A 12,432-nucleotide genomic window follows, 5' to 3' on the forward strand; every position below is an offset into this window, starting at 1 on the left:
ACATTTCTGCATAAACAATTAGGATAATTTTTTACTTTAGAAACGTTCTATTAATTTATTGATATAGTGTGTGTATATCTAGATCTACCTATAGCTGTGTGTATGTATTTAACCTGCTATTCTGATGTTAACAGTAAAGGCAAGTGAACTGAAGTCTAGTTGCTTTTGTTTCCTACATCAGAGGTAGGCTGTTGCTTCGATTGACCTGACTTGATCTGGTTAAAAAGCTTTTAATTAGTTTAGAAAGAACGTTTAGCTGATAAATACTAATTCAAGCTGTTTGAAAAAGATGAACCCTGCCAAATTACTGCAAATACTTCATGAGTATTCCTGAAGACTTAATAGATAAACCTTTTTCCTGGGAGCATTGGTTTCAAGGTAAGAAAGCTAAGCACACTTTTTGCTTAAGCTTGGAGTTGTTTGCAGTTGGTCAGGCCAAGCAGTGAGATGCTGTGAGGCTGCTTCTGGCTCTCGCTGTGGTTCTCTCTGTGCCTGTGTGCTGTGTGTGATCCAGAAATTGTGTATAATCTGTGCGTTCTTTCAAATGCCAAAAATGATTATTTTTCCTAGCTTTTAAATAGGGGACAGAGGCGCAAAGGTTTTTCAGTGCCCCCACATATAAGCTAATAGCCAAACTAGCCAGAAAAGCTTAATCTGGGTGTTTCTTATCTTTTTTTTTTTTTTAATTTTTCTCCATGTCCACTACTTCATATGAAATTATTTTTCCTTTTAGGGTTACCGTGCAGTCATGTTTTACAGCTGAAACAGAAGACCAGATTGTGTGTACTTTGCTATCCAAAGACTGGAGTGCAGCTTACTGTTTCCATATGTTTGGATTCACTGTCCAACTCTAGCTTACAAATGAGAACATATGGGAGATAGGTAATGGTGATTCTCAACTGCTAATTAGTCATGTTCAAACCAGTGCTTCTCTACCCAGGCCTTCAGTCACTCCTGTCTGTCATCTTTCTCATCTCCCCCTTGTGGTAAAATTACTGGTATGTGTTGGCATGCAAAGCTGCTGGGGGAAAAGGGTTTCCTTCTGCTGAAGCGTTTTTGTAATTTGGGGTGTGCGGAGAGTGTCTTCCAACCCAAATGCTGCCCAGGAGTCCTAAGTGCGATGTACCAAAAATCCATCTCATTGTGGTGGGATATCTTGCTTACATTATAGTTTGTTTGGTTTGCGGGGAAAAAAAAGGATGATGTGATCAATGTTGTATGTAAAACAGTATGAATTAGAAATGTTTTTAAATGCTGGCATCTATGGGATATGTAGGTTTTGCAGGACTGGATGAAAGCATTCTCAGTAATGACTAAACCTAGCTTTGAACCTGTTAGCTGCACTATTTTGCCAGAATTTGAGTCATCTCGTGGCTACTCCGTATCACAAGTCAGGTTGCTTAACTCTGTGACTGCATGCTGTTTATGACTCCCTCCTCGTACTGGTTATTAGGCAACTTTTCTATTATAATGACTTTTTTTTGGTAAAGTACTGTCAAAATGTGGTGAAATGCATTTGGGCAGTAGTGATCTTTCAGAGCAACAGGAGAATTACTCTCTCATCTTCTCCAGTGTTCCTAATATGTGACCTATGAAGAATATTTGTGCGTCCCCCTTGTGAATTTTAAGTTGACTGAAGACAGCGCTGCTTCTGCTGGAGGGGCAGAGTTGCTGCTGCCCCCCTGTTCCTTCAGCTGCTGCCCGTGTGCTTCTCTCTTATCTCCCTACGCCCTGCATGAGGAACGGAGTGGCCTTGCTCTGCATTGGATCAACTTCCTGACACAGCTGGAAATTAATGTAATTTGTTCATAGCAATTTGCAGAGTTACCCGTCAGCTTCATCCAGGGGGGAGCAGCAGGATCTCCTCTTTTGGTGGCAACATGGTCTTTAAACTACCCTGTAGCAACCACAAAATTGCATCTTCAGAGTCTTTTGTGTTTGTGTCTGATACTGTATTCACAATACAAATAATGGGAAAATGAAACCCTAATCCAAAGAGAGAAACACTTACGTTGCTGGCTCGAACAGCACCTATGCTATTGCTCCTCCTTTGGCACGAAAGATGCTGCATTGTGTAATGCGGGGAGCAGTCTGAAACCCAGGTGAAGTCACATGGAACTAACAGAGCTCGACTGGTGATTCGATTCTTTATCATAAAACACAGGCCCACCTAATTTTTTTTTAGGTGACATTAGGGTGCAGACCATGTATAAAATGTTAATGTAGCTAATCTTGCAGTGACAAAGGCACAAAGCAAAGCTGCAGAAGCAGTGAGGCAAAACAGAGAGCTATGAAAGGGCAGGGTTTCCACATTCTTGAACGACCTGACACTTTAAATTTCCTTTTTCAACAGGAATTGTGAAGGTGCTAAAGTATCCAGTTAATGCACCATTGTCTATTTGGCATAGCTATACTCTGTTTCAAGTTCATTACATGAATTGTCAAACCTAGAATTTGCTAATTTGGGGCTTGGAGCCAGTGACGTGAAGGATCAGCTACACTGAACATTTTTAATTAATTTCAAAGTCTTTTAAAAACCTTTCTTTTATTTACCTTTCATCAGCTGGGTCAGAATTAATATATTTAAATAGCAGTATTGTCAGATAACGTAACATTTTTCACTGTGTACTTAATGGAATAAGAAATTTCAAAGAACTGTAAGGAAAGGGAGAAGTACAAATTCTTGTTAAACTTTCAGCTAGAATTAAATTAATCTGTGCTTCGCTTGCTTGAAAGCTAGCAAGTAAAACTCTTGCAATGCTAAGTACAAAAATAATAACTGGGGTATGCAAGTTCTTCTTTCCCAAGTATAAAGTACTGTCTGTACACGTTTCTTCATTCTGCATTGCGTGTGCTTTATCATGGTGTTGGGTGGTCCCAAAAAGAGCTAAAAGCTTTGCTGTTTTTTTTTGCCTTTTTTTTTTTTTTTGCTTTTGCTGTTTTTGTTTTTATACTCTTAAAGCAGCAGAAGCTTCTTGTAGGGAGCTTGTTTGCCTAAGCAACTTGGGAGCAATGTGGACGATGATGTTGCAGCACGTGTCTCAATGTGTGAGTGCCCGCTTTCCCCACTCCGCTAGATCCATGCGGAGCAATTAGGTATTTCATTTAGGTGCAGGAAAAAGGTGACATGGAGAAGTGCTGTCTTCCCAGATGTTATTTCCACTCTGAATACCTACTGTTAGGGATAAAAAAAAAATAATAATAAAATAATAATTGTAATTCATATCACCTTTCTCTGAAGGTAAAGCTGGGTATTAGGGGAAGCCTAATCTTAACCTGCCTTCAAAATTATTTTCAGGCATTATTTCCAAATTGTAATTACTCCTGGAAAATTGATGAGTGATTTGCTGAGGAATATGGGGATTGAATAGAAATTGTCTGTAAGCAGTGTCAGAGCACCCTCTGCAGCCTCATAATATTTAAATGAGCTTTGTACGTTTCTGGTGGTAGCTTAATGACATGGATGTGAAAAAAAGAAAAATTAAGTTTCCAGGTGCTTTATGCCACCCTGTTGGCCCATCAAAGTACAATGGCAGATCCTTAGGGAAAATAATTAATGAGAATGTTTTGGATGTGTTGTGTCTATTGTCCTACTGTACCTCTCCTGAAATGAAAACCCTCAGCAGTTTTAGTAGGTTCACTGCAGTTTAGGCTGAAAAGTAAAGAATACCATGTCCAGTGGAAATTGCATGCAAATTAGGTCTGTGTGATGGACAAATTATAATGCCATTAAATAAACTGGGGAGAAAAGCTTAAGAAGAATTTGCTTATTTTAAATTCCAATTTACTGCCTTATGATAAAAAAAAAAAATCCAAGATTTGGTAACCAATGGATCATTTGAGCTGCACAGTCAGCAACAGACTCATCTGGTGTCATGCTGGGACATTGGTTCAGGTCAGGTTGGGGAAACATGTGGGCAAGCATGTGGCCACTGCTATGGGCTTTTTTGCAAACATCTGGGTTTCTTCTAGTCTGCTGTGGAACGACCTGATGCTATTCAATTTATGAGCCACGCTAGCTGGGTGGAGAGTAACATCTTGCAAGGCACTGAAGACTGCACAGCTGAGACATGAACGCCATGTGATTTGTTTTTGTAGGTGAATGCTGTTTTTAATGTACAACAGTAATTTATTTTTTTTCCTATATTATTAAATCAATGACACTGTGAAGTCTTTTTTTGTGTTCAGTCCCTTTAAAGGATTGTTTCCCTTAAACTAAAAGCAAGGATCCCTAGAGCAGGTTTCTCAGGGCCGTGTCGAGTTGGGTATTGAATGTCTCCAAGAATGCAGACTGCACAACCTCTCTGGGCAGCCCGTTGCACTGCAGGGTCACCCTTCCAGTAAAAAAAAAAATATCTTTTTCTTACATTTAAATAGAATTTCCAGTACTTCAAATTTATCTGTGCTTTGAGCAGTAGGGATGTTCACATAACCTATTCTTCACACTTGTCAGAAACGGTTTTCACCATCTCTTAGGACAATCTACTCCTCTTCTCTCATAGCTGGTTCCTTTCCAACTCAGAATGCCAATCGCTTTTCCTGCTGTTTAATACAATTTCTTCCTTTCCTAAGACCAAATGGGTACAGAAAAGAAGTCTTACTTCTTTAACTTTTTCCATATTGGAATGGTGTTTTTTGTCGTGTTTTTTTCCCTTGCCCTCAATGAACTTTTTTTTGTAGCATGTTTGTAAGCTGTGCTTTTTGAACCTCTTATTCCTGCTGTGTTCTGTCCCTTCTCTCGTTCGAGGTACAGATCTCTTATAGAGCTCGATAGGTGGGGTTTCAGCTAAGCAGCAGCACCGTATGGAGTGGCTTACGTGTCATCTGGTTCTTATCGCGGCTGTGACATTGACTTGTATTTGCTCTGTGCTCTGAAGTAATTAGCTGATCCTGCTTTGCATTCCTCATTCGTTAGAACCTGTTCTTCGTGAGTACTCTCCAATTTGCAGTTTTGTGTAGTATTATGTTTTTTTTTTTTCTTTTGGTTCATTTCTGTTAAGCCTGAGCTTGTTACTGCAGGTGGGCTGAGCTCTGCCTTGTTTCCAGTGCTCCCCAGCTTTGGCTATGGCATGTAGTGGTGTCCTTGCTGAGCTGACTCAGCCCAAAAGAAAACAGTTTAGGGTTTTGTGACAACCAAATTGACTTCTTTTCCACACTCATTCTTGCCCTTAGAAATCATTTTATTTGCCAGATTTGTTGATTAAATCTGTTTGGGTGCAAGACCCAAACAGCAGCCAGCCAGGTGTGCGGGACTGGGTGAGGAGGGTTCTGGAGAAGTGGGATTGCTCTTTTGGCAACAGCAAGTCGTTAGAGTTCATCAGTAAAATAGAGTCAGTTTATGCTAATGTAAATTCTATTCCTGCTTTCCGAAGTATTTTTCATGCCTTAATGCAATTCAAGTGGACTGTAACCACACTTAATTTTTTTGAAATTGTACAGAGCCAGGCCCATGACAGCACTTGACGCATACTCACATTTTAATAGCACATAGTATATGCTTTAAGTTACACAAGTAGTTAAACAATCTTTTATCTCAAGGCTACTTTATCTTGATTGTTTCTTTAGTTAACAAGAATGCCACGGGGGACTGCGTGAAGAGTTCCAGTGAGGCAAAGAGGTCCCTCGTCTGTGTTCACTACATCAGTCATGCAGTTGAAGGGAATTGAAATGGTTTCATGATTTGTCCTTAATGTAAGAAAATAGTGTTAGTAGTTTAATGATATATTGTTCTTTCAAAGCTTACAAACTCAGGCTTTAGTGGTTGGTTCCCCCAGCCTCCCTCCCTCCCTCCCCCTGTATCTTTCTGAGCATCAGCTTAGACTGAGTCGTCCATAATTCTTTGAATCATTTTTTCCCTTCCTCACCTCAAAAAAAATGGTGGTGGTGTGTGTGTGTGTGGATTAATTAAAAAAAATTAAATTAAATTTGTTTAATTTCTGTTCTCAGTCCTGTACTCCTCCATGAAGTGGTCTTTGGCTTTTTCCTTGAACATCGTAAGGGAAATTTTATTGCGTAGTACTGGGATGTATAATAATTTACTTGTTAACCATTTGATAGATATTCTGTGTTTTACCAGCACCAAAAATATACACTTTGTGTACATTAAATTTCTCATTAGAGGTAGCTTGTTAGTACTCTTCCTGCTATAATACTGGAGAAATGAACGTTTCCAAGTGTATGCGCTTTATAAGAAATTTACAAACACAGTTATGACTTTGACGTTTTTCCGTATTGAATGAGATTGCCTCAGGCCAAAAGTGAAAGACAAATGAAGATCTGAGACATGCCCTAAATACACATGAACCAAAGCTACGGAATGAGGTGGTAAAATTAATATCTTCTTTTTATGTTCAAAAGATGTCAGAAGATAAGGGCCATTACTATTTTTAGATCCTTTATCAAGAAGGGACAGGACTTGCAACTGTTTTTTTCATATTTAATGACTAATATTTGATTATTGGACTATACACCTTGCAAAAACGATGATTCTGTTGCATTCTAAGTCGTCTTAGCAGGTTTGTGTCTGGTGTGGATTATTTTAATGATGATAAAGAGGAATCATCAGCTTTGGTGGGAAAATTCCTCAGAGAAAACTTTAGTGTTTTTTTTTCTTCTCCCCACAATTTTCACCAGTTTTCATCTCTGGATACTTTGAGTGTAGCTGCACTTGCTGATTCAGTGTGTGATCTGGTTTGACTTCTGAAATATCTGTTTGCGTCATCCTCAAAGATTTCTTCTTTGTGAAAAGCTGAGTAGGTATTAGGCAATTTTTAAAGAAGTCTCTTCAGAGGAAACTTCTCTTCAGAAGAAGTGATGGCTTTCCTTTTGTAATGAAAGTAGCCAAAGTCCAGGGCATAGCTATTTATTCTTAGGCATTGCTGTAGCTTAGAAATTTGCCAAAAATAACCCTCAAAAATGAATGAAGAAGTCATGCACGACCTCAGGAGTTTTGTAGGTGGCTCCTCAGAGATGTTTGTGGCTGAGGAGAGCCTGGGGCAGGGTTGCTGCTGCCCCAGAGCACGCCTCGAACAACCTTATTTTGTAAAACCAGACAGCCATAGAACAAAACTATAATAACTTCTGTCTTTTCCCTTTGCAAGCAGTCTGAGGGCATTTGCAATTAGGTAGGCCTTGAAGAGAAGAAGGCAAGACTTGAAGAGGGGTGAATATTCCTCTTTTTCCTACGGAAGGGAAGACGTCGCGAGGTGCTGAGAGGCCTGCTGCTTAGCCCGGTCTGCCAGCCTGCTTCCTGCGTCAAGGATGTGGAAGGTGCTTCCACAGGAAACACTTTGTACCTCACTTTTGGTGTCATTTACCCCCCGGAAGAGCTTTTCTCCCCTATTTTCTTAGCCGACTCCAGAGCTGGGCAGGTCATGCTGCTGCAAATCTGGCTTTGGTGTGTGCTCCTGCTGGAGTTCCTGAAGTGAGCTGGGGAATGGACTGTTAGCACTTGAAGTCTTATGATTCTCTTCATAAGAGGCTCTTCTGGTTATTGTACATAAAATAAATTTTACTTAAAATTTTTAGAGATTTTGGGGAATGGGATCAGAGCAATCAATGAATTTTTATAGGCTGTATATAGGTTTTTCTCCAGTTTCCGACTTTTCCTAAAGTCATGTTCTTCTGTAACAAAAAATTCAAATAAGCCTGAAAGACACTGGAGGACGTCTGCAGTACTACTGATCACATTCTTTTAGTCTGTTTCTCTCTTCTTACTGGGTTCTTTTATGTCCTGAACAGCATCAGCCACCTTGCATCTTTGTTTTAAAGCCTATTGTGGCTTCCGAGAATAAAAATAAAGGATTTACTAGAGAAGATTTTTCGTTTAGTAATGTTTACCACAACTTAGTTTATTTTTGCTTGCTTTCATACAGCTCTTGTAGATGGTATTTTTGCTGGTGCCAGAATGCTGCTGGTGGGAACAACTGCCTCAAGGTGAAGTCCAATCACTGTCTCAGGAAAATCACACTTGTTATGGCATTTTTGTTGTCTGAGGACTGGAAAATATTGCATCTATTCTAAGTAACTTACTGGTTTAGCTGAATGGTTGGAAGAAAATAACTTAGAGTTTGTATTTTAAATGCAATACTTCCAATATTATTTTGGCATTCAAGTTTGCAGGTATTAGTAGGTATGATTTTTGTTGGTAGTTTTGTGATGTTTGCAGAGGAACTTGGAGAAAGGATTGTTATCTTTGCTTTCTCTATGCGTTGTTTCTCACCTGAAATAAAAAGCTTTGTGAGTTTTTCTTTCTTAATACTAGGAACTAGCCAAATAACGTCTTCGAGAAAAGGTGGTTGGGGTTGTCAGGCTGCATTCAGCCTGATCTGCTGTCATCTCTCAGAGCTGTCAGCAAAAGACAGGGATCATTGCAGCATGGCATTAGAGCATGAACGCTGGGTCGATGTGGGTTAAAGTCATTACCGGGATTTTGTTGGGCTTTTCTTGAGGTTTCTAATCCTCAATATCTTCATTTTCATTGCTTGTGTCAGTTCAGCTAAAGCTCACAAAGGTTTACCGATCTATTACACTTGGCCTTTTGGTATCGTCTGTGTAGATGAATGTCAAGTAACAGGCACTTTCAGACATGGACAGATGGAGACAGGCCTTTTCCTAAAAGCAAAGTGACCTGAAGTTGTCATGATTATGAAGTACTATTTACAAATAAATAAATAAATTGAATTCATGCATTTAACTTGCATAGCTTGAGGTAAAGTAGCCACCCTGGGGAGTAACTCAAATTATGTGGTGGCTGGATTAACCCCCATTGTATCCTGATCGTCTCCCTCTTCTGAACATCGGCAGTGTTTGAGTTTTAACTGATACGTCTAGCAGCTTTGTCTAAAGGGTTGGTGAATGCTTGCAAACAGTCTTGTGAGAACGGGATGCAAAGCTTGAGTTAGACCCCGAACACAGGAGGCTCCCTCTGAGTACCAGGCCTCTTCCTTGGAGATCTGCAGAAGCCACCTGGACGTGGTGCTGGGCCCCCCGCTCAATGGAGTTGTGGCCTGTAGCTGAAATTTCTGCCTTTCTATGATGTTAAAGCAAAGCTCGTAATTACAATGGAGCAATACGTATGAGCAAAAGCTCATAAAGATGTCACGGGGAAAAATACCTTCACCATCTGGTACTGCACCCGAGGTCCTGTATTCCCATATCAGAAGGTGAGGTCAGATTCTGAGGCTGGGGGAGAAGAGTGGGCATAAGTCAGGGGAAAAAAAAACAACTCCTTGTGTATATGCTGAAAAATAAAGAAAAATACATATTTAGTCAGAGTGACATCCTGGACCTGCTCCAACTCAATGGAAACTTAACTATTCTCTTTAATGGGGGCAAAACTTCATACCTAGGTTTTGGAAGGGCTAAGACTTAGAATTTTTTTTTTTTTCCTGGCAAGACTTTCTCTAAAGTGACTAGAAAAAGATCAGTAATGGAACGTAATGTCTGAAAGTGTGCCCATATTGGTTACTTCCCTTTCCCTATAGGGGAAACTTAGATAAAGAGATGTCTAGTTAGTGTTTTTATTTATTTATTTATTTTCTTTGTTTTTAAGAAAGAAAACGTGGTCTACCTGCCCTGGGACGGAGCTGTTTTCAGCAGCCTTTGTCTCTTCTGTGATGTCCCCCATGCAGGTCGTAGGGGATTTGGTGCAGCCAGTGCAAGGATTGCATGATTTAGCAATTTCACAGCATCGGCCAGAGTTGCTGTGATGTGCAGAAACGGCTTCCAAACTGTGGCAGTGAGATTGGAAAAGCTTCAGCTATTCTCCTGTTCTCTAAGGTGTTTCGTAACAACTGACTGCGCAAATCCCCCTGGATAATTAGTCTCCAGTATAGTAATTACTTTATAAAATCACTCGGTACACAGACTGAATGCATATCTGAAGTGGAGGTGACTGTATGTGTTAACAACTGATGTGAAATACTTCTGAAATAGTTCAGCAAGTAACTGTTTTTAATCAGATATTCTGATTATTTCCCCAGGAACTATAGTTTATGTTCTTTAGCTGGAAAAAGACTTGCCCATCACTGGCTGCCTGAACAGTCCAATTTCTCTACAAAGAATCTTCCATAATTTGTGAAACTGGAATATTTGAATGTCTAACATGAGTTTTCTTAACCTGCACGTTCCGTTTCTTTATGTGTCAATAACAAAAATGTTTTCTATTGCAAAATGTCAATTTTAACAGGATTTTTCATCACGAAGAGGAATTAGTGGAAGGAGCAACATATATCCAAATGTATATAAGAAGTGAATTGGGTAACCTTTGGAAACCTAGCTGAAAATGCCACCTTTAACTTCTTCCAATCATATGATTCGGTGTTCTAAGTGCAGGTTTTAGTAAGCTTTAGGAATGTCTTTTAACACAGCAGGTAGAAACTTGAATCTAGCATTAGTATTTTAGCAGAAATTTGTTGCTGGGCTCTATAAATCAACGCTGTTGTAAAACAACCTCAATGAAAATCAGGCAAATGTGTTTTTTTTTGGGGGGGGGGAGGGGTGGTCTTTTTTTTTTTTTAATTTGAAATCTTTCCAGCAACTTGACAAGCAGATCTCTCTGCATGAAGTTGCTTTTGTGTGGAATTAGTACAGGTAGCAAAGGCTGCAGGGAAGGGGTACAGATTTCTGCTGCTGCCTTTGAGGCTTACCAGGCTTGCCATATTTCTGCTTATTTGCTTTAATGCTGTTGATCCCCACGTATGGAAATGGCCATGGGGGGTTAACTGAATAAGCAGCATAGCCTAAAGTGGTCATCTGCATACTATATTGAATAAGCAGTTCACAAAAGAATTAGGTAAAAATGAAGGTTCATAAATGTCTAAGCTTAGGGTGAAACTGATTTCTACTGGAAATCTTTCTCTCAAAAAGATTTAGCTGAGCAGCAGATGGAGACAAAGAGTATTCACAATGATAAATTACATCCTTTTTTTTTCCCTTAGTTTTGTTCTTTTCTCCTTTGTTTGAATAAGCAGCGTGTATTTTTATAGGTGGTTAGGGTCAAAGAACCGGTGCTTGACACGTGTGCGGTGTTAATGGCCAGCTGTTTACCAGGCTGGTCTAAGCAGAACGCTTTGTTGTGTTGTACTTGCTCATCCTGCGTGACATTTTTGATAGACAAACTAAAACCAAAACATCACTCCCCCTTAAATCCTTCAGTTGCAGTCACTTTCTTCCCCCACTTGCTTTGGAGAAATGAACGTGAAGTTTGCTGATAGTTCTCGATTCTTCCAGCCTTGGGGACTGGTGCCATTGGAAGGGTTGGTCTGGCCATGGACTATGAAGTCTTCCAAGGTCACATTTAGAGCAGAACTGTGTGTCATGAGCACTAGGTATGTTGGGGGAATTGGTGTCCTTTGTAACGCTAAAGATGTTTCTCCAGTACACCTGTAATAGGAAAATTTTGCTCTGTTAGAAGTGATTCTGGCTCTTTGTAATAACCGAATCCAGAATAAGGCGCTCAGTTCTGTTCTCCCTTTTCCCCCCAACTCTTAAACAGTCAAAACTCTGCAAAGGCTGAGTACAGGCCAGGCTGGCTTTCAGAGGTGACCTTTCTTTGCACATGGTGAGGCCAAATGTGTGTTTGTTTTCTTCTGTAACTTGGGAATCTGGTGTAGGGTTGGGGACAGCTCTTGCAATATGACATCGTGGCTGATCATTTAATCAAAGCCATACCTTACTGCAAGTAGTTTTGGGATTTAGAAATAGCAGAGTATTTTAGTGCAACAATGAAAAACAAATGTAGTTTTATTGACAGAGAAATGTCAAAGCTTCTGCAAGTCAACCATATAATGTTTCATGGGATTTGAGGCCAACTTAAACAATAGGTGCTTATTTAAGGAAGCCAACCAAACAAAACAACCAAACCCGAAAAACTGCTGCTGCTACAGATAGATATGCCGGGTCACCCATGACTAAAATTACTTTACTCTCTGATCTTTGATACTCCTGGCATTTTCAAAAACACAGACCCCGTGTAACCTGTAGCGGAGGCGGTGGCGGATGACGGATGCGTGGCGCTTCTCCCCCCACCCACACTCTTGGAGCAGAAGTGACTTGATCAGTGTGAGGCGCATCAAGTCAAGTACAGGTAATAAGTAGAAGCTGTTTGGGTTTGTCCACTGAATGCCAACGAGTTCTTTGCTGGGAATACGTCTTGTGTTTAGATGGTTAATGCCTGCTATTGAAATACGCACTGTTTTGTATAGATGCTTGGGTGGCGTTTTGTTGCCGTTGGCTCCTACAGCTGGGCAATCTATCAGAAAACTAGCAAGAAATGCTACAAGAGGATATGGTATTGACAGCTTGTCTTTATAATATGTAAATAACTCTTGAGTCATCGTGTAGTTAAAGCAATAGTTTCAGGGTTTCAAAGGGTTTGGAGCTTTCTTTTAAAGGCAGTGTGCTCTTCAACATCAGTAATTTATGTTCTTT

The 12,432-nt window shown here is 40.0% G+C and overlaps 1 protein-coding gene across 4 annotated transcripts in view; it reads left to right on the forward strand.

Moving 5' to 3' along the window:
- Positions 1-12,432, forward strand: part of ZFYVE28 (zinc finger FYVE-type containing 28) — a 147,868-nt gene that overhangs the window by 9,094 nt on the left and 126,342 nt on the right. The window lies entirely within an intron of this gene.

This window comes from Anser anser (genome assembly GCF_964211835.1).
Source record: "Anser anser genome assembly, chromosome: 4".
NCBI classification, from domain to species: Eukaryota; Metazoa; Chordata; class Aves; order Anseriformes; family Anatidae; genus Anser; species Anser anser.